At 40.0% G+C, this 26184-nt stretch overlaps 1 protein-coding gene across 1 annotated transcript in view; it reads left to right on the forward strand.

Annotated features, from left to right (window-relative positions):
• The first annotated feature begins 1864 nt into the window (after positions 1-1864).
• SERPINF1 (serpin family F member 1) overlaps positions 1865-26184 on the forward strand; it is a 90623-nt gene continuing 66303 nt past the window's right edge. Inside the window, exon 1 of the mRNA XM_077480574.1 lies at positions 1865-2026. The gene's annotated coding sequence lies outside the window, so the exon portion shown is untranslated. The remainder of the gene's footprint in view (positions 2027-26184) is intronic.

Consider the following 26184-nt stretch of genomic DNA (forward strand, 5'->3'; position numbering starts at 1 on the left):
AACACTACAAATGCAAAATCATGTTGGTAGGATAATTGGCTCCTGGCTAAAGCTGGCCATACACTGCTTGAATTTTAGTCCATTGCTGTTGGCTCAGCTGAAATCCAAGCAGTGTATGATGTTGCCAGCACTGCTCAATTATTCATTTGACTTTTGTTAAAGGAGCCAGCTGGACACTCCCTGTATCCAATCAGAGAGAGGCTCTCTTCAGTTATTCTGCCAGCTGGCACTATGTGTTGTCAGAGTACAAAAGACCAGCAGGGGGATTCATCCATCCGCACTGCAGACTGAACAAAAGAAACACATACCTACATGTATATCCAGCTTAAAGCCGAGTTGCTGAATGAAAAGCCAGTATAAAAGGAATAGTTACATAGTTGGTGAGGTTAAAAAAAAACACACAAGTCCAACCTATGTGAGTGCTTTTATATCAGTATCACATTGTATATCCCTGTATGTTGTGGTCAATCAGGTGCTTATCTAAAAGTTTTTTTAAATTAAGGAACTCCACATCCTTACTGCTCTTACAGTAAAGAACCCTCTACACAGTTTATGGTGAAACGGATTCTCTTCTAATTTTAGTGAATGGCCACAAGTCTTTTTAAATTCCCTATTGTGGGGTCACCAGTATGGTATTTGTACATTGAAACCATAGCCCCTCTCAAGCATCTCTTCTCCAGAGAGAATAAGTTCAGTGCTCGTAATCCTTCCTCATAACTAAGGTCCTCCAGTCCCTTTATTAGCTTTTTTGCCCTTCTCTGGAAGCAGTGGTAAAACAAATTAATTAATCATGGCAGGAGGGGTCTCTTATGCCTACATACTTTTGCTAATAGGTGTCCCTTGTTCCCATCTTAAAAAGTTGAGTGGTATGGACTCTAGAGGGACCCGATACATCTGTTTTACTTACCTGATCCTCTGTGCTACTAGACTGGCCCCCATTGCCTCTTCTCCCTTGGTAAGGTCCTCTGACATCATGAAGACTGATGAAGGCACCATAGACCTGCACTGGGGACACCAAGGGACAGTCAACTGCTGGGAGCAACTTCTGCCAGGAGAGCAGAGGATCAGGTAAGTAAAAGTGCTTTTACTGACTTATAGACAGGAACAAGCTGTTAACCCTTGCTGTGTGGCCACAGCTTTTAGTTTTTTGGGAATTGGACTTTAAATTGGCCCTAGTTTGTGAGGTAGGAACCTTAGATTGTAAGCTCCTTTAGGGCAGAGACTGATATGAGTATATGTAAAATCATAAAAAGCAGTGCTTACAAAACTACTACAAAGAGTGATAATCACAAAATATACAAATGAATGAGTGTCCAAAAATTATCCCCACCTCCAGATTTACGATGATTTCTCTTCGTAGTAGTTTTGGCACTGCTTTTTATAATGCAATGTCGTTAGTGAATGCTAAAAGTGTGCAGTGTTTAGGGTGTGTTTGATATGAATATACATGTTGTAAAGCACTGCATAATTTGTGGTGCTATATAAATAAATTTAGTAACATTGTTATTCTATGCACTTTTATGAAATAAGACTAGTAACGCAGAAGAGGTTCAATAGAGATCCCCACAGATATATGTTGTTTTTCAACGTGCATCAGCCACACAAATCTAACACATAAGCCTGGGGTGCTGTTGACCTTTACAACACGAAAACATAAATAGCAAAACAACAATCTATAAGAAAATGTGATTAAAAATATTGATCAGCGGAGATATAATCAGAGAATGGATCTCTGTTGATGTGTGGATTCCTCTTTATTATCCTGTTGCATTGTGATGGCAGATCTGACATCTGTAGGAGCTCCTAGGAATGCCACATCTCCAGGATGAGTAATAAGAGGAATGACTCCCTCCCAGTCCAGCTGTGTGTGCTCAGAGCCGCCCTCAGCTCCACCTCATGTACTCTCACATCTAAAGGACAGATAAAGAGGGGGCTTCCCTACATCCAGATCATCAGAGCCACCACCTAGGGGTGGGCAAACCTCAACACTCAGCACCCGTGGGTGAAAGGATCCCTGCCTACTAAGGTATGAGTGCCATCCTCTCTCTGTAACTTCTCAGTCCTACAACTTTCCACTATGACATGCTGGAGACAGGGGATGGAGATCAGCTGATTTGATATTGTAGAGATAGGCACTTTATAGGGTCATAGGCTTCTGTCTCCAAGATCTGCTTTACAACAGGAGGCTACTGAATGGCTTAGTGGCAATGTGGTCAGTTTGGTGGCTGCCACCTGTACACATTTTACAATACAATGCAAGCCATAGGACATCCTTGAGATTACTTTATTTGAAAAGAAAGTGGGAATGATTTCCTAAAGGATTGGTTTTAGTGCCAGCCTGGAAAATCTGTGACAGCTTTCATCAGTTTAGAGCAAATTAAAAACATGTAGGTTGTAGGTTGTAACACAAGCAGGCTCAAGCTGGTCATGCACTTTTGTTAAGCCTGTAGGCTAAAGAAAATAAATTGAATGGATTTCTTCATCCACACAAATGGCATGGATGGATGAGTTCCCCCTTCCGGGTCATTGTATTCTGGCAGTGTCAGCTGTGAGAATATAAGAATACCTGAATTGTGTCTGCAGCTCTGGTCGGCCAACAATTTTCAGCCTGGCCCCCCTCGACAAAAGTCGATTGAGTAAATTACTTTTGTTGAGTTGTTACTGTGCCCATACATGTAATGGTCTGATCATTCTATTCTTCACAGGGTTGGACAATATGATCAAATCTGTGCATTGTGGAAAAGAAACTTACTTAATACTTTGAATACTTTGTCATTAATTGATTTTGAGCATTGGATTAATAGAAAGCATTCTGATCGGTCGGGACAGACAATCTGATCATAGAAAAATAGATAGATCGATATGACTGATAAGTGTATGACACATTGAACGTTTTTTTTTTTTAGACAGTAAATTGTTTGACAATTTGATTGTATATGAAATCATTCTGTGTTTGAAATTTCAGTTGATTGTATGGTTAACTTCAATGTATGATAACATAAGATAAGAGACTTCTGTTGTCATTGTATAAAAAAAAAATATACATTTCTATTTGCAGTCCCTGAATCTTGCATTACATAATTAAGTCATTCACACAATAATAAAATAATATGATAAATGATCATCTATATATTAGCTGGACCTTGTAGTTCTATCAACTATCATATTTTTCAGGCATTTTAGAGTAGAGCAGTTCTTCAGGTGTAAAAACGCACACACAAAAAGTGTAAAAACGCACATATCATGCATTTATTAGGCACTCCCATTGTAGTCTATGGAACTAAAATGCCTGAATATATTGAAAAATAAGCTCATGTATTTTTTTAAGTGTAGGTTGTAGGGCAACTGAGAGTTCCAAGTATGAAATGGGACATTTAGAAAGAAGAAGATTTTGCATGTTAAGCATAGTCAGGTGTAGAACCACAAGCAGAAAAATGCTTGGGAGCTAAACATAGAAGAGCGATGGCAGAAAAAAGACCAAGTGGTCCATCTTCTCTGCCCCGTTTTTTTTTTTTGTAAATTTTTTATCTCATGATTTTGTATGTTTTTGTTTTTACTTTTTTGGTTGAGTATACTGTAGATCTATGTTTGTTCCAAGTCTGTTTGAATTAACTTATTGTTGACTGGCTCACTCCCTCTGCTGGAAGTCTATTCCAAGCAACAACTACTCTTTCAGTAAAATAATACCTTCTATGGCTATTTTTGAACATTTCTTCTCCTAGTTTGAGGTCATGTCCTCTTGTTTGATCCCAGCTAAATACTAAAAATACTGCCCTCCTGAACCTTAAAAAATAGTGGTAAAAATGTGTGTTTATTTAGAGAATGTAATGAGAACATTTTGCAGACTCAACTTCATTTTGTAGGTCTTTATTTATGTTGAGGTTTGATTATAGAACTAGAAGACCCAGCTTTTCACATCATTAAGGGTGTATGTTCTGCACCTCTATTCCCCATGCCACGTTTCTTTTCCATCCCTCCCTCCCACATCAGAAGGAACATTTTGGCATAAGTACTGGATTGCTGTTCACCTTGGTTAGCTTGAGCTTTAACTGATCTGTTTTCAAGGTTTAAACAAAGCTAAGAATCCTTTTGTAAAGTAACATCACTCATAGCCAATTCAAGCATCACTGACGTCAATGTACAATATCTAAATTGCTTCTTAAATCTAGGGTGCTACCTGTAATAATAAAATGAATCGCTGGTTATCTGCAACAACCTACTCTATGCAGATGTCTTATGATACACTTGGACATTGGTAAGGTTAGCATTACGACTATTATGTCTACATAGCTATATGTTATTGGGGCTGATTTAATAACTGCGGTAAATGAAAGAAGCACATTGAATTGTTGTCAATGACAACCAATCAATTTTCGTCTTTCATAATGTGGTCACAAGAATTCTATTTGGTTGCCATGGACCACAACTTTCTTGTTCTAATTTTCTTGTCTCTTGTGTTAGCGCAACTGTGAAATTCATTTTCATGGTAACCTTTAGAGTATAAAAATCTGCTGAGTGTCTAACTACACATACAGTATCTATGACCCAACTTTTGACAGATCGTTCTGATGAAATGTAAACTGAGTCTGGAGTCAGGAACCTTTATGGCCAACTTAAAGGGGCATGACCCCTAAAAAAAAAAATTAAAAAAAAAAAAAATTAAAAGTCAGTAGCTACAAATACTGCAGCTGCTGACTTTTAATAATCGGACACTTACCTGTCCCAGGATCCAGCGATGCGGGGGAACGAATTGCCCCCTCATTCCCCGCTCCGCTCGCGGCGCCGGCATTCATACTGTGGGCACCCGGCTGTGAAGCACCCACTGCCCATACGTGAGCAGCACTGCGCGCCGTGATACGCCGCCCAGTCATCTGGGACACGTGACAGGTCCCAGATGACTGTGCGGCGCAGAGGGGAAGTGATGTCATCAGGCTGGGCAATGAAGGAGGCAGACCACGAGGGACCCCCTAGCAACAGGCATTTAGAGGTGAGTAAAACATTTTTTTTTCCAATTATTATTCTTTTTTTAATGAATTTTAAGCAATTTTTTATTTTTTTTGGTGGCAATACCACTTTAAGTTAGTGACATTGTTTTCTCAGGTAATAGGCTGTTTAACGCAACACAATGCTCCTTAATACTATTCCTGCCTCCACACTGCCAAACAGACCTATTTTATCACGCTCATTAACACATTATCATCCAGTCCCCATCAGCTCTTCTCTACCTTTAACACTCTACTCTGTCCTCTACTGTCTCCACCCTCTAACTCGCTCACTGCCTAGGAGATCGCCAATTACTTCAAAAATAAGGATTAATATAATTCGTCAGGAGATCTCCAATGTGCAGAAACCTCCTCCACACAACACCACATGTCCACAGATACTATCATTACTTCCCTCATTCAACTCTGCTAATATTAATGAGGTTGCTAACGATCTGCCCTTTGGATCCTACTCCCTCGCAAATGCTACGCTCAAACTCTGACCCCACCAGTCTTAACAACCTACGCCTTATCTGCTTACTCTCCTCCTCCAAGCTCCTTGAAAGACTGGTCTGAGCGACCAACTGACTATGAACAAACTTCTTGATCCCATTCAGTCCGGATTTTGCCCTCAACACTGCACGGAAACTGCTCTCCTTAAACTCACCAACGATTTACTAACAGCTAAAACCAACAGACCCTATTCTGTACAACTTCTCCTGGACCTCTCTGCTGCCTTTGATACAGTGGTCCACCACCTACTCCTCAAAAAACTCCACTCGTTTGGTCTCCATGACTGTGCTCTTTGCTGGTTCTCATCCTACCTATACCACTGCTTATTTAGTGTCACTTACACCTCTACATCCTCCTTTCCTCTTCCTTTCTCCGTCTGAGTCCCCCAAGGTTCTGTTCTTGGATCTTGTCTTTTTCTCAATCTACACCTCCCCTCTGGGTCAGTTCATTTCCTCCCACGGCTTTCAATATCATCTCTACGTGGACGACACCCACATCTACCTCTCCACCCCCCAACTCACGCCATCTGTCTCCTCACGCATCACCAACTTACTAAAAGCCTGGATGTCACATCACTTCCTCAAACTCAACCTATCCAAAACCAAGCTCATGATATTTCCTCCCCCATGTGCCACTTCCCCCCAAAATCAACACCGCAACTATCAACCCATCCCCTCATGCCAAGGTCCTAGGTGTAATCCTGGAATCTGAACTCTCCTTTCGACCCCACATTCAATCGATGTCCAAAGCTTCCTGTCTCAGCCTCCACAACATCCCCAAGATACGCCCGTTCCTAATTAATGTCACCAGAAAGCTTCTAATCCACTCCCTGGTCATCTCTCACCTCAACTACTGCAACTCCCTTCTCATTGGCTTACCTCTAAATAGGCTATCGCCCCTTCAGTCCATCATGAACACTGCTGCCAGGCTCATCTTATAAACTGCTCAACGTCTGCTACCCCTCTCTGCCAATCCCTCCATTGGCTGCTATTCAATCAACAAACTAAATTCAAGATACTAACAGTAACTTACAAAGACATCCACAACTTGGCACCTAGCTACATCTCTAACCTGGTCTCAAAATACCAAATAGTCCTCTTTGCTCCTCCCAAGACCTCCTGCTCTCTAGCTCCCTTATCCCCTCATCCCATGCTCACCTCCAGGACTTCTTACGAGCCTCTCCCATCCTGCAGAATGCTCTAACCAAATCTGTCTGACTATCTCTCACTATGTCTACTTTCAGACGATCCCTGAAAACTCATCTCTTCCTAACAAATGTACAATTATTTTCTCCATTCACACATCCCTGACCGTTATTACCTCTTGTATCTCTTGACCCTCCCTCTTAGATTGTGTATTTGTACTGTCTACCCTCAAGTTGTAAAGCAGAAACTGTCAGCGCTATATAAATCCTGTATAATAATAACATGAGAATTGTGGGCCGCAGAGTTAATTGTGAATAGGTACTATTTTATGTTATACGTTTTTTTGCTTCTTTTGTGTTTGGTTCAGGTTCAATTTTTCTGTACATTGCATGTAGTCTTTTTATATCATTTGTATAGCAGCTGGAAAACTTTGAATACTGATCCACAAATGGCAGAATTTTCATCATTTTTTACCTCCTACAAAGTCTAATGCATTTCTGGTTGCTATATGAAAACCTTCTTGCCATTTAAGAATAGATGGTTCTACTTTTCTCTAAAAAAAAAAAGATGGTTGCATGCTGGTTTTATGAAATAAAAAGCATTTAGAGATTGTTTTAGAACCTGGAACAGTCTGAGCACAACAGAATCAATGTCAGAATGTTATCAAAATACAGACTTGCATTTAAGCTGTGCTGCACACCGAAATGGCACAATCCTGCATATTGTATTAGTAAGGACTACAAAGAATCCTCTGTTGCAGAAACATGCTTTTCTTCATCCATGAAACAGGAAGGATTTTGGCCAGGTGGTACAGTGGGAAGCCTGGACCCCAGATGAAAAAGGCAGATGCTGGAAACAGATCATCCTCTGTGTCTGTCTTAGAATGTACAGTTAAGAATTGTTTTTGGCATCTTTGAAATGTACATAAATTCCACTTTTATATGCAGTGGAGACAGAGCTGGGTGATCTATAAGGAAATCTAGGCTAGAGCCTGGGGCTCAGATAAAACCTCCATGTTCCATCAATAAACCAAGGAATGGGGTGATTGGTCAAAGCCGTGCAACGACCTGTCACATCACAAGAGAGCATTTACTTCTACAGTTGAAGTTTGGTGTGGCTGTCAATGTGAATGAGATGGCTTCTCTGTGCAGTCTTTAGCTTTAAACTGAATGGGCTATGTGCCCATTCTTGGCAAATTAAAAAAGCATCTTGGGAGTGAAGGACAAGTAATCTGGGGAGGAGGTGGGGCATTAAAGAAAATCTGTTGCTTTTCCCTTAATGCATGGTCCCTGTATGTGCATTGTGCCTTTGGTAGAGCCTATCTGGGGCTCATATAGCATTCTGGAGGAGGTGTTAAGGTGGTTCTAAGGACAGAAGTTTTGTTTTGTTTTTTACCATAATGCATTATCCCTATTAACGTAAAAAGCCTTCTGCATGCACCCCCCCCCCCTCCCCGGGCCCCTTCATACTTACCTGAGCCGGATCTCAATCCAACGATGTGTGTGAGAGCAGAGGCCATCTCAGCTATCTCCCTCCTCATTAGCTCAGGCACAGCAGTCAGAGCCATTGGCTCTTGCTTCTGTCAATTAGAGCCAGTGATGGGGGAAGGGGTGGGGCTGACCCTCTGTATGTCCATGGCAAGGCTCAGGAGTCCAGGGCAGTGCAGGGCTCGGGAGCAAGCACACATGTTTGCTATGAGGGCACTCGGCGGGAGTAAGGACCCAGGAGCGCCAGCAGGGTCAACATTGGTCAATTTTTTTTTTTACTACCTAGGCATTCTTGTTAATATTCTACTTGTGATCTCCTGTGTTGAAATATTTCCAATATGAAAACTTCTGTTTCTCTGCTGACAAAGGTCAATCAACCCAATGTTGGTACATGTTATAACCTAAACATAGCAAAATTGCAGGTATCTGAAAATGCAGCCCTCTAAAATTAATAAACATATTTATGCTGCCCATGAAGGAGAAATAACAGATTGCACCTGGTCTTCTTTAGGTGTACCAAAAACTATGTAATGTGGACTACTTAATTGGATATAAATTGAGTGGATCATTTGGGTAGGCACACATGCTATATAGTGGTTGGTAAACTGAATGTAAAATATGCAAAGATTGTAAATTCAAATTGTAGTGCATGTGGTTAGATTTTGGTAACTCATTGGCATACTTCTGTAGCATTCTGTGGGAGCCTACACCTATCCGTGAAACAAGGGCCTGCTCCAACTGGTAGCCTATGAAGCTCATTTTCCCAACAAATACCCAATGCATGCCATGTGTAATTTTGAAAGATTTAAAAAACAATCAGAAAATGTAAGGGCTATAAATGGCAACATAAGATTAGAAGACACTATGGGGGTTATTAACGAAAGGCAAATTAATTTTGCACTACAAGTGCAAACTACAAGTGCAAAGTGCACTTGAAATTGCACTGAAAGTGCACTTGGAAGTGCAGTCGTTGTGGATCCGAGGGGGACATGCAAGAAAAATAAAAAAAACAGCATTTTAGCTTGCACATGATTGGACGATAAAATCAGCAGAGCTTCCCCTCATTTCAGATCTACAGCGACTGCACTTCCAAGTGCACTTACAGTGCAATTTCAAATGCACTTTGCACGTAGTTTGAAGTAGTGCAAAGTGGATTTGCCTTTCGTAAATAACCCCCTATAAAATATAAATCTGCTGGGAAGGAAAGCTTAAGCCTATTTCATGTAAGAATAGGTATAAACGAATATTTTAATCAACCTATTAAAAAAAGAATAATAATATTATAACAGTGCAAGTACACTCAGAGGTTGTATGTTTTCCCCTCATTATACTTTTCTTGTATCTATGTAATCTATGTACACACAATCGGATTTCTCATTGGAAAAAGATATGACAGCTTTTCCGACGGGATTCCACTCAAGTTTGCCTTGCATATACAGGGTCACACAAAAGTTTGCTGAAATTCGGACCATCAAGAACGCGGTGAGGAACAAAACTACAATGAGCCAAGAAAATGAAGTTCAATTAAGTTCCGACAAAAAAACTCTCATCTGTCTTTTACAGGCTGAAATTGCGATCGTGTTACGCAGCATAAGGGACAGTTGGTGCCTGTAAAGTGCATAACCTGACACACTGCATACTCAGAAGACAACGTTAAATCTGCATTCATGCAGCTCTGTAGTCAATACATGATTAAATGCATTTTTTAAATACAAGCAGTATAAGTGCTTGAATTTGACTTGGTATCAGTCTTATTGAAGTCCCTGAACAGTATGACTGGAGTGTGAGAGAGAGGCAGTGCTATAAGCCAATTAGTTAATTCGCTGATGAGAAGCATGCCGATAGGAGGAGAAAGCAGAGCAACAGACATGAATTCATAACTATGCTGCTTCTTCTTTCACTGTCCAGTCACATGCTGGGGTGGGTCCAGGATGACCTGAGCTCAGAGGGGGCAAGTGAAAGATGCTGGTCATATCTCACAGAGTACATCTAGGGTCAGAATTGAACTGGATTGGTGCTGAATATTGCAGCCAAAGCTTATGTTGATATTTTATCTTTTAAGGGTCTATCAATTTCAACTTTGTTATTTTTGGCTCTTTTAGTTCTTAAAACAATTTACTATGCTGTCATATGTAGGGAGACCCTGACCCTCTGACTGCCTCCTAGACAGCACTGCTCATACTTCTGTCTTGGCAGGTTCCTTTCAAGAATGACAGAGAATGTATGCGTTATGCTGTCGTTTCCTGCCTGCAAGCTTGTACCCACAGTTATGCTAGTCACTTATGGCAATTTTCAAGCAATTTGAAGCATTTTTAGCCAGCCTTTGCTTACAAAGGCAACTAAAAGAATAGATGAAACCTACTACCCAAAGTTTCTATCAACACAGTGAAATGACCTATAGTTTGAGTGATAGGCTGGCTTGATCCATTTTGTCATTTTTGCTTTTAAAAGTAGTTTGAAATTTGCTGTGCCATTAGGAGAATTGCCAATTCATCACTTTCTAATTCTCCTAAATATTTCCACGTGAGCATTTTTCTAACTTCTTCTTCCTGGTGCAAAAAGTGCTTGATCAGTAACATCTTGGATCAAGAAGAAAGTGGTAGACCTCCAAAAGCTTGGTAATGCCATTAAAAAAATAACATAAAGTAAAGAGGTTTGGACAGATCTTCATGGAAATATTCAGATCAGAAAATTTGTAATTCAATAATTTGCCTTGTTTATACAGCTATTCGTTCATCACCGCATGCTATGGAGATCTTTACCCTGTTGTACGTGCCTGCTGTAAGTCAAATACATTCTGTCAAAATACTCCTAAGTCAGTATTATTGTTGGCTTATTCAAAATGTGAATTTTATGATCAAATTGGGGTGAAAAAAAGACATCATCAGCATGTTGAACAAGCCTCCAGAAAAAAGAACATGTGGAGATACCAGCCACAAATCAGCATAGGCATTAGAAGGCATATCTTTATAGGTGAGGTCCAAGGGAAGTACAACTTTGGGTATTATTCATTTTTTTAAAGACACCTATGTAAATCTGTGGTCTGTGGTCATATGGTTGAGCTAAGGTAGGCAGCAGAGTAAAAGAAATCTATAAGAGGGCATGTTGTTTAAATCTCCATACCAACCCTCTAATTGGCCATTGAGCACTTGCCTATACACTGAATGGTAACTAAGTCAAATGTATTATTATCACGCTGTCTATAATCATTATGGTAGATTAAACATTTTCTTTTTACACATGTTATTTTCTGCATTTGTTTTCCTGGGAGGAACAGTCTTGAACCATTTCATACAGCGCTGGGCAAGATTAATTATTTTTCAGCGCCTGATCTCATTAAGGGCTTTAGGGTAAACTGCAGGGTGATTTTTCATTGTAATTAAGAAACAATCCTAGTCTAAATTTAGCTGCTTTAAACTGACTAAGGTGACACTTCTAGTGAGTCTGTGATGAATGCCAATGCATATATCTACATTTAGGCAGATCTGCACATATATAATATATACATATATCTAGTGTAGGTGTTCATTTATCTTAAGTCAACATCTCAGCTATCATGGCTAAACTGAAGGTTACTACTACAGTGTTTGCTTTCAAAATTTAAAATACCTATTATCAAAGCAAAAAATCTCTGATGTCATTGGGCATGCTAATGTCTATGATTTTATATCATTGGTTGACATTTGTCTGTTGAAAAAGATTGGTGGGGAGCGCTAATAATCTCATGAGAAATTAATTGAAATGTGATAAAAAAAGAAAAAATAACTAGATAAATGCACACCAGCCTACCTATTTGAAGCTGATATACAAATAACTGGTGACTGAATATGAAACTTAAGATAACATATATAATTAATAGCAATAAAGTGCATCACAATGTGAAGACCTATCAAGATCTACCAATACGGTAATATGATAACCAATCAAAAAATATTATTGGTAGATCTTGATAGGTCTTCACATTGTGATGCACTTTATTGCTATTAATTATATATGTTATCTTAAGTTGCTGACTTTGCTTCAACAAAGCTTGAATAGAGCATCACGGAAGCATCACCGATGCTTTACTGAAGCATCACCGATGCTTTACCAAAGCATCACCAAAGCTTCATTGAAGCACCACTGAAGCATCAAAAACACATTATAAAAGCATGCTGAAGCCAAAGCAAGTGTAAATGAGCCCTAAAGGTTTATCAGGATATAATGTACAGTATTGATATACAATATGTACAGATCGTATTGTAGTAAATTGTTAGCAAGGGCACAAAGAGAGATTATTATAATTCCAGGAGGTGAAAGCCTACATGGGGCTCATCCATGTGCCTGTAAGCAATTGTATGTTCCAAATGTATTCTTTGTTGGGGGGTGAAGAACCGCTGTGCAAATTGCTGCCTAAACCAGAATTACTACTAATAGGCAATAAAGAAAAGTCAAAAGGATATATGAATTACAGACACGATTTCTATATTTCCATACCTAATGATATTGAAAAACTGTTTTTTTTATATAGATTTTATATCTTGGAGGATAAAGAAGGCTACTAGGAGGTTGATTTAGTGTTTAGCTGCCATTTATAATAAAGTCTACTACTGTTTCAGCCAAAATGCAAAACCTAAAAAAAAATGATATCATGTTTAGCAAGGATAAAACCATGTACATATGTGGATGCCACATAGGAATGCTAAATATACATTTTATAGCAGCAGAGATCAGGGCAGAAGAAAGCGCCAAATATACTGAAAACTTGTTTGATAGACAACTGAATATACAAGCAGGTGCAGGCATAGCCCAGTAAAGTGTCTCATGTAAGAAGTAAAATCATTTTTTTTAAAAGGACGGGTTTGGTTTAAAATGATATCTCTGTAGCCCCCCTCCCTAGCCCTCTTTCTTTCTGTAAATTAAAACTGCTTTACCTGGGTGCCTACTTACTCCTTTCTGATGGTGGAGGCCTCCTGTGGTGTTTACAACCTCAGTTCTGTAATGTTTTCGCCACTGCAGTAACTTCTATAAACTTGAATAGGCTGTAGTAAGGGTCCATTTAAGGTTATGAGAAGTTACTATTCAGGTGTGTGAGCAATTCTGAAAAGGTTTCTGAACTTAGTGTGTAAACACTGCGAGAGGGCATCACCATCAGAAAGAGGTAAGTAAGCACCTTGGGGGGTTTAACCCTAGATATTGTTAGGGGACTAAACAGGGAGCAGACAATCAGTGTGCTGTTACTAGGCAGAATGGGAAGATGCTGTTTACATCGGCATCTCCCTGTTCTTGAGCTCCGTGACGCGATTGCCGGTATCCTCACCACGGTCACGGAGCTCTCGGCAGGTGTGCGTGTGCACGGCGGGAAATGAAAAGTAACGTACGGGTACGTTACTTTGCCCAGCCATGGCATTCTGCTGACATATATGTGCAGGAGCCGGTCGGGAACCGGTTAAACACCTTCCCGCTAAGCCTATAGCAGATTGACAGCTGGGCAGTAGCTTTACCATACTGACTGGATGTTATATGATGTCTTTCACATCACACCGCTTGTGCATACCCCCGAAGGGATGTAGCTTGGCGATTGGTGGTGAGCTGTATCCCTCGGACACAGCGTATCACCGATCAGGGTAAAAACAGATGATGTCGACTATTTACCATGTAATCAGCTATGTCCAAATTACATGCAAACTAATGTCAGCATCTGAGGTAAGGAAAGCCAATAACCAGCTTTCTAGTTACAGGGGACATTTACACTGATAATTAGTGTAGCTTATTAGTGTTCATCAGTGCAGCCTCATCGGTGCCCATCAGTGCATCTTATCAGTGCCCATCAGTGCATCCTCATTAGCGAAGAAAAAAAATACCTAGTTGCAAAATTGTATAACAGAAACGAAGAAAAACGTTTTTCCAAAATATTTTGTATTTTTTCGTAATAAAAAAATTAAAAAACCAGTGGTGATAAAATACCACCAAAAGAAAGCTCTGTCTCAAAAATGATATGATAAAAATGTCATATGTGTACAGTGTGGCATGACTGCACAATTTAAAGTGTGAAAGCTGAAAACTGGCCTGCGCAGGAAGGGGGTGCAAGTGCCCTGTATTGAAGTGGTTAAGCACCAAGAGCCTTACATTCATAACAGTTTCATTCACATCCTGAAAAACAACTGCTGGCATCTATGTTTACAACAAAACCATTTCACCAATGCATCGAAGGAGCCAAAATAAAGGTGCAATTTAAACACTACAGGCTATACGCCTAAGATGAGGGGTGGCTTGGGAGTCCCGCACCTAGCCAGATATTTTTATGCAGCACAATTGGCACAGTTAATTCGCTTCCACTCAACACCCCACACCCATCTGGATGAAAATTGAATCAACTTTACATCCCAACAAACCAATAAATCACTTGATGTGGCTGAAACCAAAAGACAGACCAGCCATGATGTGTCCTACATTATCATTAAACCTATGTGATAGACTGACGAAATACCCTAATTTCAAATCCCCACATACTCCCATGGCCTCCCTAGTGGGCAATCCAGATTTCACCCCAGGTCTCAATTCCCAGTCAAGTTGAGGAAAAAAGAAGGGAGGAGCGTGATCCAACGCTTTGATCAAAGAATGTATGCAATTTATTCACATAAAAAGATAATAAAAAACATGTACAAAGTATCTACGTATTCATAAAGACAGGTATACAACATATTCACTTAAAAACGTAATAATAAACTCAGATATGCCCATGCAAGGACAAGTGATCTAAAGTAGGCTAACGCGTTTCGAGGATGTCCTCTTCATCAGAGTTTTTAATAACAGCAAGAGAAGTCTGCACAAAATATATATAGAGAGTTAACCAACATAAGAGGGGAATGGTTAGTTGGGAGTTGTCACATATTACGTGATGATTACTCTTTAGCTTTGCAGCTGTCCATATCCCAGCACTCTAAACAGTATAGAGAGATGTAATTCACATGGTGTTTACATTATATACAGTACATATATATGTAAATATATATGCACAGAATGTTTCCATGTGTATGAATCGGTTAAGCTTCTATCTGACTGTGTATGTATATGTTTCAGATTGCAGGCGCCAGGGGGTAGATACTTCAGTGTATATTCTGTGTGCTTCTTATCAGAAGATTGCCTCATGCTGCCAGACAGAGTATGGCTGTTTCAGCATATGAAACATTGGATAATGTTTCATATGCTGAAACAGCCATACTCTGTCTGGCAGCATGAGGCAATGTATTTGCCCCCTGGCGCCTGCAAGCTGAAACATATACATACACAGTCAGAGGCTTAATCGATTCATAAACATATGGAAACATTCTGTGAATATAAATATATATATATATATATATATATATATATATATATATATATATATATATATATATATATATATATATATATATGTAAAGACCATATGAATTACATCTCTCTATACTGTTTAGAGCACTGGGCTATGGGTAGCTGCAACGCTAAGGAGTAGTCATCACGTAATATGTGACATCTCCCAACTAACCATTCCCCTCTTATGTTGGTTGACTCTCTATATATATTTTGTGCAGACTTCTCTTGCTGTTATTGAAGGCTCTGATGAAGAAGACATCCTTGAAACGCGTTAGCCTACTTTTTTGATCACTTATCCTTGCATGGGCATGTCTGAGTTTATTATTAAGTTTTTAAGTGAATATGTTGTATACCTGTCTTTATGAATACGTAGATACTTTGCACATGTTTTTTATTATCGTTGTTTTATGTCAATAAAATTGCATACATTCTTTGATCAAAGCATCAGACCACGCGCCTCACTTCTTTTTTCCTTAACTTGGCTTTCTTCGGACCACCCCTGGTCAGGTCAGGCAGCGGGACACGCATGACATTTGCCAATTCACTGCTTTCGCAAGTACTACCACCCTATACCAGTAGCACCTTCACAAGCGCAGGAGCATTTCATTCTTTCTTTGTTCACCTCAATTCCCAGTCCCTTGCTTGGTGGACAAACAAGGGTTTGATATGCATAGCAGATCTCTGTGATCATAGGGGGAATCTAACACAAAGATCCCTTCAAGAGAAATGCCTCCTTCCAAATTACAAGGTTATGCTTAGATGGTACATGGTACCGACAAGAATAGCCTTGTTCATTCCAGGAGCCTCTCCCTCCAGCTTTTGAGGGTGCGGATTGGAAGGAATGATGATCCAAATATGGTGGTCCTGTCCCAAGGTCAAGCGTTTTTGGATCCGTCTTTACAATTTTATCTTCTCACTTACACAGGTGAATTTAATTAAATCACCGCAAAAAGTTCTTCTGGGACGCTCCGGTATAGGGCACACCCAAACAGGCAGGGAAACTTGTAGCCTTCATATTCACAGCAGCTAGAATAGCAATTGTCAGATCATGGAAGACACCAACAATCCCATTCTATCTGGTAAAAAACAAGTTGAAATGGATCATGGTAAATGAACACCTCTTGGTGATCTTACAGGACAAACGGACCCTCTTTGACAAGATATGGGAACCCTGGGTAAAATACTTGTCTGTCCCCCTGTGAGACATCAGAGAGTAGCTAAATCAGTCTTAGGGAGTGCACTTACCTCTTTGAAATTCCTTTTCTTATTAATTCTATTCCTTTCCTTTTTCTTCTAGAATTGTCTGTGGTTTTCCCTTTCCTCCCCAGGGGGACCGGGAAATGTTCATAATTACCTTCTAGACTACAGAAATGTTGACTGGTTGTGTTAATGTTTTGTTTTTTTCGGAAATGTAATAATACGATACAGGATGTGCAGGCCTGAAGAAAATAAATTAACTTTCCTGCAAAAACCATGTTGTATAATTATATTAAGCTATGGCAAACAGTTTATGCCAAAATGTCTAAAATGTTTTACAACTTTCAATAAAATAATTGAAATAAACACTACAGGCTATTCCCTTAAGACCCATTGGACAACTTCCTACAAAACTAAAAAGAATGCTTTTGCATCTACAGAATAATGGCTTGATTGACACATATTCCCTTGGAAATATGACCACTGCAGACACATCTGTAAAGCAGTTGATAGACTGGAAATTCTGGATGAGAAAGTCGATTACTCTGTCTAGTCTTTGAAATAGTTTCATCCCAGACTGGGACAAACCTTAAAGAAACACAGAAGGATAACATTTTTAAAACAGTAAAGTTGCTGCACAAGACTGAATTGTCTACCAGAAACTAAGACAAAAAATAAGTGCTTCCTGACTTGGTGCATCATTCACTCTGCATTGCCAGTGCCTTCTGGCATCTAGGTATTAAATTGTAATTGTAGATCTGAAATGATATTCATGCTGGGGCATTCAGTATACCATGGTCTAGTATGAGAAGACTCATCGGGTGTAGGATAGCTGCAAAGTCTTTCAGTAAAACAATAAATTACATACTTGCACTGCTGTGAAACAAGCTTGGCCTGCTTTATTTTTTTTACAGAGAATATACTTGCAAACTGTGGATTATTTTTCAAAATATCCAGAAATCTTCAAACACCCAAAACATCTTAAAAGATCATTACTCCAAAAACATGCTGGTAGGTTAATTGGATCCTGTCTAAATTGGCCCTAGTATGTGTATGAATGTGAGTTAAGGACCTTAGATTGTAAGCTCCTCGAGGGTAGGGACCAATCTGAATGTATAATATATATATATGTAAAGTGCTGCGTAAATTTATGGCGCTATATAAGTACCTGCAATAATAAATAATAATAATTACAAAACTAATTTTGGTGCCTGAAAGACATTTTATTCCATGGAGCAGATAACATGTCTGGAAAGTATGTGGTGGAATCCTGCAAAAAGCATTTAGAAAAACAAAATTGTGCTAGGGCAGGTGGATTCTGTATGAATGGACCCTGCACCATCTGCTCTGTGTGCTTCTATCTATTGTGTTTGTAGCACTTAACCCCGAAGGAGCGGCTGAATTTTTCTGGGCTTACCGATTACCTCCACCAGCTCGTAACTCGTTGTCCTTGTCTAGGGGTTCCCAGGCTTGATGACCCAGTAACTGTAGAGACCGACACTTGGGTTCCTTGTTAGGATTATTATTTTGCATAAAACAGTTGAACAAACTCAATCTCTAAGTTGGGAATAGAGGGTATCAGGATAAAGTTTAGCTCAGGTGCTTGGAACTGCTGACTTCAATAAAAGTCTCTCTCTGTACATAATCCAGGGAATAGCCACTCGCAACTGGATTCTTTAACTGTTGGCTAAATCCTTGACCTTGGATCTAGCAGCCAACAAGTAATTCTAGCCTTGCAAAGTCTCTCATACAGACTTGGTTGAAAACTTAGTTGTAACCGGAAGAATAGAGGTAGGAACTTTTCTTACTGTACCAGAATCTTGCAGCCGGTCCGGCGATACCGTAAGAAATGTGGATTCAATCAATGTCCATGGCAGCTCAGCTTCCAGGCTCTTACCGAGCAGCCAGCCTCGTGCGTGGCCCTCTTACTGAAGAGTCCTCCCCTGGTTGCATGTAGAGTTGCTGGGCCTCTCCAAACCCTAGATGGCAATGGAACACCTTAGAATCCTCCTTCCAGTTACTGCGCCTCGAACTAGCCAGTTCCGAGGCTCGGAAACAGATGAATCCGCACTCCAGGCCATGAGGGCCTCTGGGGGCTGGTCAGGAGGAGCAGGACCACGGAGTCAGCAACAACTTCTGGACTGGAACCCAGAACCACGTGACTTCAGCACCTTAAGTACCCTCTCCCGGAATACACAGCGAGACAAAAGCCCACTGATTGGCTCCGAGAGAGGGATTGGTACCCAATGCGTCCAACCAGACTGCGTTCTAATGCCTCTCACAGGTGCAAACACCACCTATGACCAGGCAGAACCTCAATACAGCCCAGCCAAACTGATGCCAAAGCATAATTTAGAACAATTAACCCCAAAACTCAACTATAGTTTTGGGCAAAAACTAAATTTACAGACATAGCGCGTACTCATCAGGAGTACCGGCGCTACATGTTCTTGGACTGAGGACCCAAAGCGTGTTTCAGAGGTCACTTGTTCAGTTTTTGTTCCAATCTTTATTTTTTCACTGATGGTTTTATTGGTGTTATTTAAGGTTTTTTCCAGTCTAGGGCTAAATTGTTTCAAAGACTACAAATACAAAAGAAGCTCAGGCAGCTCAGAATGTACCACATCCATATACTCGCTAGAACCTAAATGTATGTGCTTTTACTTTACTGGTACATATGGACAGACATAGAAATAAGTAAAAAAGAATAAGATTTAAAAAAAACACGTTTAAACTAAAAGCTTCACATTTATGCCCCATATAGAAAGAAGGGCCATCATAGAACACATATATTACTCATTAGCTCTATGAACCCCCCCCCCCCAATACAAACAGATTATTCAACTTTCTTATCCAGAATTTCCAGTCTGTCAACTGTTCTGCAGATGTATCCGCAGCGGTCATATTTCTGCTTGTATTCTCTTACAATGTCCATTTTTTACAATCTGCCCTTCCATATGATTGTGAACCAAGCTGTTATTGCTGTCCTAACAGTACCTGTGTAAAGAAATTGTAATAGAAGTTGTTGTAAGCTCTTTATTGCTCATCTTTCATGTCAAAGCTCTTTAGCAATCACAAGTCTAAAGCCGGCCATACAGTATGTGGATTTAAATTCGGCCTGTTCAGCGGGGACTGGCCAAATTTCAATCCATGTATGGGCAGACTGATTGTATGATCATCACATAGGATAAAGTTTCATTATCCTGATTGGCTGGAACTATTGAGGTCATCCAATAGAAAAAATTAAGAATTGCAGCCAATGGAGAATGAAAGTAAGAAAGAAGCTAAGGTGAAATGTAGATTTTTTACACAGAGTTTTTACAACTGCTATCTAGAAATTGCTAGAGCTATTACATAGTAAAAAGGAAGCTGCAAAGAGTTCACAACAGTCTCTATGCATGGGCACTATTAGATGATATAGCAAGAGGAATTGAATAAATCCCTTTTAATGCAGAAAGTGATCCTCCCTGTAATTTTTATTAAAGGGTTGTTACCGAAAACAAAAAAGTGTGCTGTATCAAATAGAGATTACAATGCAGAAAGGTCCCCAGCCCAGTCAAGTGAAAGGGTGCCTTATTACATCACTCCCACTGTGAGTTCACCAACCTCTGCCATACAAGTATTCAGTTAGCTACAGTATATGAGCATATTTTACTGTAAGGAAAGTGGAAAAAAAAATTCCCGCTTTATAAAGTGTTTTATTATTAAGCAGAGCTCCATCTGTTTTGAAATAAGTATGAAGCCGAGGCCCTTTTAAAGATTAAAGTAAAAACCTTGAAGTGGAACTATGAGCAGAATCCTTATCACAGTAAATAGGACATAAGAATGGATACTGGCCTATGTCTGCAATTTCGTTTTTGGATGCACTGCAGAAAAGCAAATTATTCACATCAGATCTTGGACTAATATTATTACTAAAGCTTGAATGTTAGTCTCTGGGAGTTCAGGAAAAATCCATGGCCATATTAGACAAATGCTAATAACTTTTCACTGTAAAAGAAATCTATACTGACAGAAGTACAGAGGATGTCCAAATACTAGTTTCCTGACTCTCCCTGAATTCAGTGCTTTCCAGTTACTGAGCCAGAAACAAGCATTCTTATTAATTCTACCTACCCCTTATGCTCCAGGTGTATGTACCTTATGTGTTCCCCATCTTCCAACTCCCACTCCCACAACACTTCCAGGCTGGTATAATGACCAGATCTTTAAATCTTCCCCAATTGGAGACTGTTTAACGTCATATTGCTCATGAAAGCAAGCTCTTATTGGTCAGCGCTGGACACATGACCATGCTGCCCATTGAGAATCTCTTCCCTATTTCGAGACACTGCCCCAGAAGAAAGGAGCCCCAAAGTGAATTTCATTGGTCATGTGGCCAGCGCTAAACCGCTAAACAATGAGCGTTCACCATTACTCGCATTATGCCAATACACAGCCTCTAGTGCTGTGTAGTGATGTTTTGAAGTGGTGCACCTCTAAACGGGCTAAAGAGTGAGGTGGATGGAAGGATTTACATAAGGTACATACAGTGGGGACTGTGGGGGGGGGGGGGGGGGTGTTGTGAGTTAGGTGACCTTTTCATTTTTTATGAAAAAGTGAACCCTTTAAAGCCACTGGATCAGCATGACAACCAATCAACTAGAAATGTCATAAGTAATGGCAAGCACTATATGCTTTCAGTACAGGTTTCCATTAAAACTGGACACATGATTTACACAAGCTCTGTGGTTAATCAGATTTTAGTACACCCCAATCTATAACTAGCCTTTGCAGTAAAGTGCAGATGAAAGGGCAGGCTAGTTTGTAAGCATGCTGGGAAATTTTAGTTTGTTTGTGATGTGCATTGTCCTTATATCTGCATCTTACTGCAAAGACTAGCTATAGATTGGGAAGGGGGGGTTGCCACTTGTTTGTAAAGTTTGCTGAATTGCCATCACCTGCCATTTTGCTATTGCTGGGCATCCTATGTGTCCCTGTACCTTTAACGAGGAGTAGACACCCTCCAGACAAAACCTGCCCTTAAAGTGGTTGTATAGCCAAATTGGGGACTTTTACCTACAGGAAAGCCTATAATAAAAAAAATCTCCTAAACCTGTACGGTTTAGGAGATAATCCCCTCGCAATGCGCCGCTGACTGCAGCGGCGCATGCGCACAGAGGATTCCCGGCTGGAAGCCCGGCAGATGCCAGATCCTGGCAGAGAGATATCTCCCACGTGCATCCACGGGAGTAACAATATCGCGGCTCCAGCCACTCACAGTGCCGGAGCCGCGATAGCCGCAAGAAACGCAGAGGGAACATGTCAGCTCCCTCAGCGTGGATCAGGACAGATGTCGGGGCCTCGTTCTAAGGTAAGTATTTCATAATGAGCTAGTATATGGTGCATACTAGCTCATTATGCCTTTTGCTTTGCACGTGAGGAAAAAAAAAAAAAAATTCAGCGGGTATACAACCGCTTTAATCTATCCACTGATATAAGTGCTCCAACTTGGGGACTCTTAAAACTATAGAGTTAGGACCGCGGTACACAAAGGTGCTTTGACATAGACACTGCAGCTTACACGTATATTTGCAAATGGGTGTAAACTAAACCCTCTGTTTTTAAGGAGAATTATTAGACAGAGACCAATTTGTTTTTTTGCAGGCTAGCTGGTAATTTTTTGTTGGTTTTTGATGGCCTCTGACAAGTCAGAGCTAGAGCCTTTCAATGAGCAGAGAACACTAGCTTTGCAGATAGCAAAGCTATAGGTCTGATTCAGTAGGTGGCATGTCAGACCTTTGAAGGGAGTCCACTGCTCCGGCATTTTTTAAAGAAAACAAACACTTTGCACACCTTTTATTTTGATGCTTCTGGATTGTATTTAGGAGATTTAAGCTGAAAGTTAAATTACACTTGAAACCATTGCTGAGAGGTTCTTTTTATCTCATCTATGAACATGATGAAGCAGTGGTCACATAAACACCAGTGTGATTTCTCTGACCTCAAATAGATTTGCTGTAGAGCTCTGCTCTGGAGTAGGACACTGTTGCATCTCAGCTTGGTGATTTTGGTTTAAAACTAAAAGCTGGTCATGCATGTTACAACATGGTTGTACAATCTCATTTACATTTACCAGCAACTATAGTCTAACCAATGAAACAAAAATACTAAAGCGCAAATAACGGATCCTCAGTGGAACGTGCCTAAATGAAAACAGCTGCAAACACTTGAACGTGGTCAGTCACCAAAAAGAATATATACTAAACAATAGTGATGGGCTATAATCAATATTCTACCCAAAACCTAAAGTGTAATGTGCAGATGCTAAGTACAACACAGTGACCATCGGGGAGAAGACCACCAAACCAACTCACCCCGCCACTATAATAACTATTATTGTATTATTATAAGTGAGTCCAAACAATATACCACTACCTACAATGTCAGAAATAAAAAGAAATCAATAACCAATAAGTAGTTATGTAACATAGACATGTATTAAAGAGGAAGTAAACCCTGATAAAACGCAAAAAAAATGTAAACCGCTCAGTGCGACTGCGCGCCGCTGTCTACGGCGCATGCGCCGTAAACAGCGGTGCCTGTCTTCGGGCAAATATCTCCTAAACCGTATAGGTTTAGGAGATATTTCTTGGACCTACAGGTAAGCCTTAATTTAGGCTTACCTGTAGGTCAAAGTGTGTTGTAAGGGTTTACAACCACTTTAAAGTGCAATGTGCTATATGTGCTGATTATTAAAGTGAAAACAGGGAGAAACAAATATCCCAAACACCCCTGACACTACAACACACAATGGTACTAAATAAATAGTACATCGAACATAAGTGTACAATGTGTCAAGTGGAAATACCATAGGTCAGTGTCAATGGCTATGAAACAAGTAATTAAGGGGCTAATTAAAAAATTGTGGCTAATAAAAAAAGTGAGGTAGAATAACTAATCATAAATTATGTGCAAACCATGCAATAAGGTGCATGCAGCGATAATAGGGCGAGGTCACCAAAAAGACCCTGATAGTCATGAATGAAACGGACTAAAATATACAGTTCAATATAAAAAAGCAGCCACTCCCGAGCTTTCAGCATGGTATATTATTTTTTATCAAGCATACAATCTTCACCGTTGTGTTGTCCAGGTGGAGTGCTCAAACAGGTTGTTACTGCTGCTAAGCTTGTGGATGGATAAGTGCTTGTAGGAAACAAGGAATAGAATATATCATTGCGCAATGCTCCAATATTAAAATGCTAGGATTCTGAGTTTTATCCACTCACATGTTTTAAATAGAAGTAGTGCTTTCAAAGGAGATGGTCAGACCCTGCCACTAGTTCATGCATTATATCATCTGCTATTGCTCTTGTGCGTCTGTCACAGGCTCCGCCTCCCTACGCGTTGCGTCACCATCACGTGCACATTGCACTTTAAGTTTTGGGTGGAATATTGAATATAGCGCATCACTATTGTTTAGTATATAGTCTAACCAAACATATCCAATCAGAAAGTTCTCGCACTACATGGTTATTTTTAAATTTAAAGGAGATTGTACTAACAATACAACAAGTGTGGCCAGTTTTGGAGTGGTAGATGGTGCCAGCTAAGGGGGGACCCAGGCATAGTTAGCAATACCACTGAAATATTAAATCATGGGGGAATAGCACCAATGGGCTACCTCCTAATTATTGATGTGTACTACAGAGATCATGTCAAGCCATTCAATCTCCATGTGACTGGAGTAAGAGGAATCCAGCAGGCTTTAGAGATCTTCTTTTCACACATAAAGCTCAGGGGTATATGTGGGATATACTCCCATAATAGGGGAATGTGCAGTGTAATTCTGCTCATCATGCATCCATGAGAGAAAGGAATGTTTAAGGATAACACTGAGGCGACAGTTCTAGATCAGACTAGTTTTCTTAAAACTGTGAGATTTCTCTTTTGGCAAATTGTATTCTGGCAGCATTAGAGAAATATGTGATTAAATGCAATCTATCTAGCCACTAGCATTGCAGATCTTTGTCTGACATGTCTTTCATTATCACAGAAATAGTTTCAACTCTCCGACACGTTTTTTTCGTGGTATCAGCAAAATTTTTCACTTAACATGCACTTCTGAAGTGGACTGGATTTGAAGTGCTGTCATATTCCAAGAAAACTGTGGGCTTCTTTTCCTGTGTGGTTTGGGACAGTTTTCTTGTGTTTCGTTTAATGCACAGAATTTTTGGAAATGAAGTTGGGCAGTAGACTCCAGTATTTTTATTGCAGGATGTCGAATGATTTAATGTACTAGTCACATGTATTTGTTTTGTAATCTCCTTCCGATGCTGCATGTCCTTCAGTATAAAAGTTTCTATTTCTAGTTTTTTTAATTCACAGATAAGAAACTGCCTGTACATGTTAGGTTTCAAGAAGTGTCTGTGTATATATAGAAATGTATTTATTAGTGGATGTGTATAGAAGCATTTTTAGAAGTTTTTTTCTTTACATACTAAAATGCTATTCCAGTAGCAAAGAAATCAGACTTGACGATGTGGCCCTAGAGACTTAAAAAAAATTCTAAAACCTATACAGAGTGGAGAGTGAAGAAGCCCCTTGCATACTGTCTGTCTGGCCTCTCAATCACTCCCCATTCTCTGCCAATGATGCCCAGTCACTTATTTTTACAATCACCTGTTGTGGAGTTACTACAGTGCCTTTCAACCCCCCCCCCCCCCCCCCTTGGCTTTTTACCTATTTTGTTACATTACAACCTTTAGTTCAATATCTTTTAATCTGAATTTTGTATGTGATGGATCAGAACACAATAGTCTAATTTGGGGAAGTAAAATTAGAAAAATATATGCATAAAACCATTTTTCAGAAATAAAAAAAAATGATAATTGGCATGTGCATATTCACCCCCTTTGTTATGAAGCCCATAAAAACCTCTGGTGCAACCAATTACCTTCAGAAGTCACATAATTAATGAAATGATGTCCACTTGTGTGCAATCTAGGCATCACATGATCTGTCATTGCATATTCACACCTTTTTGAAAGGCCCCAGAGGCTGCAGAGTTCCACAGCAGAGACTGGACATAGGACGACAATAAGCCATACGCTCCATAGAGTTGGGCTTTATGGCAGAGTGGCCAGAAGAAAGACATTACTTTCAGCAAAAAACAAAATGGCACATTTTGAATTTGCGAAAAGGCATGTGGGAAAGGCATAGAGGAAGGTGCTCTGGTCTGATAAGATAAAATTTAACTTTTTGGCCATCAAAGAAAACACTATGTCTGGCGCAAACCCAGCACATCACATCACCCAAAGAACACCGTCCCCGCAGTGAAACATGGTGGTGGTAGCATCATGCTGTTTTTCAGAAGACTGGGAAATTGGTCAGAGTTGAGGGAAAGATGGATGGTGCTAAATACAGGGATATTCTTGAGCAAAACCTATACCAATGCTGTGTGTGATTTGAGACTAGGACGGAGGTTCACCTTCCAGCAGGACAATGACCCCAAACACACTGCTAAAGCAAAACTTGAGTGGT

Source organism: Lithobates pipiens, unplaced genomic scaffold, assembly GCF_037356315.1.
Source record: "Lithobates pipiens isolate NorthernLeopardFrog02 unplaced genomic scaffold, aLitPip1_a1.2 Scaffold_16, whole genome shotgun sequence".
Taxonomy (NCBI): domain Eukaryota; kingdom Metazoa; phylum Chordata; class Amphibia; order Anura; family Ranidae; genus Lithobates; species Lithobates pipiens.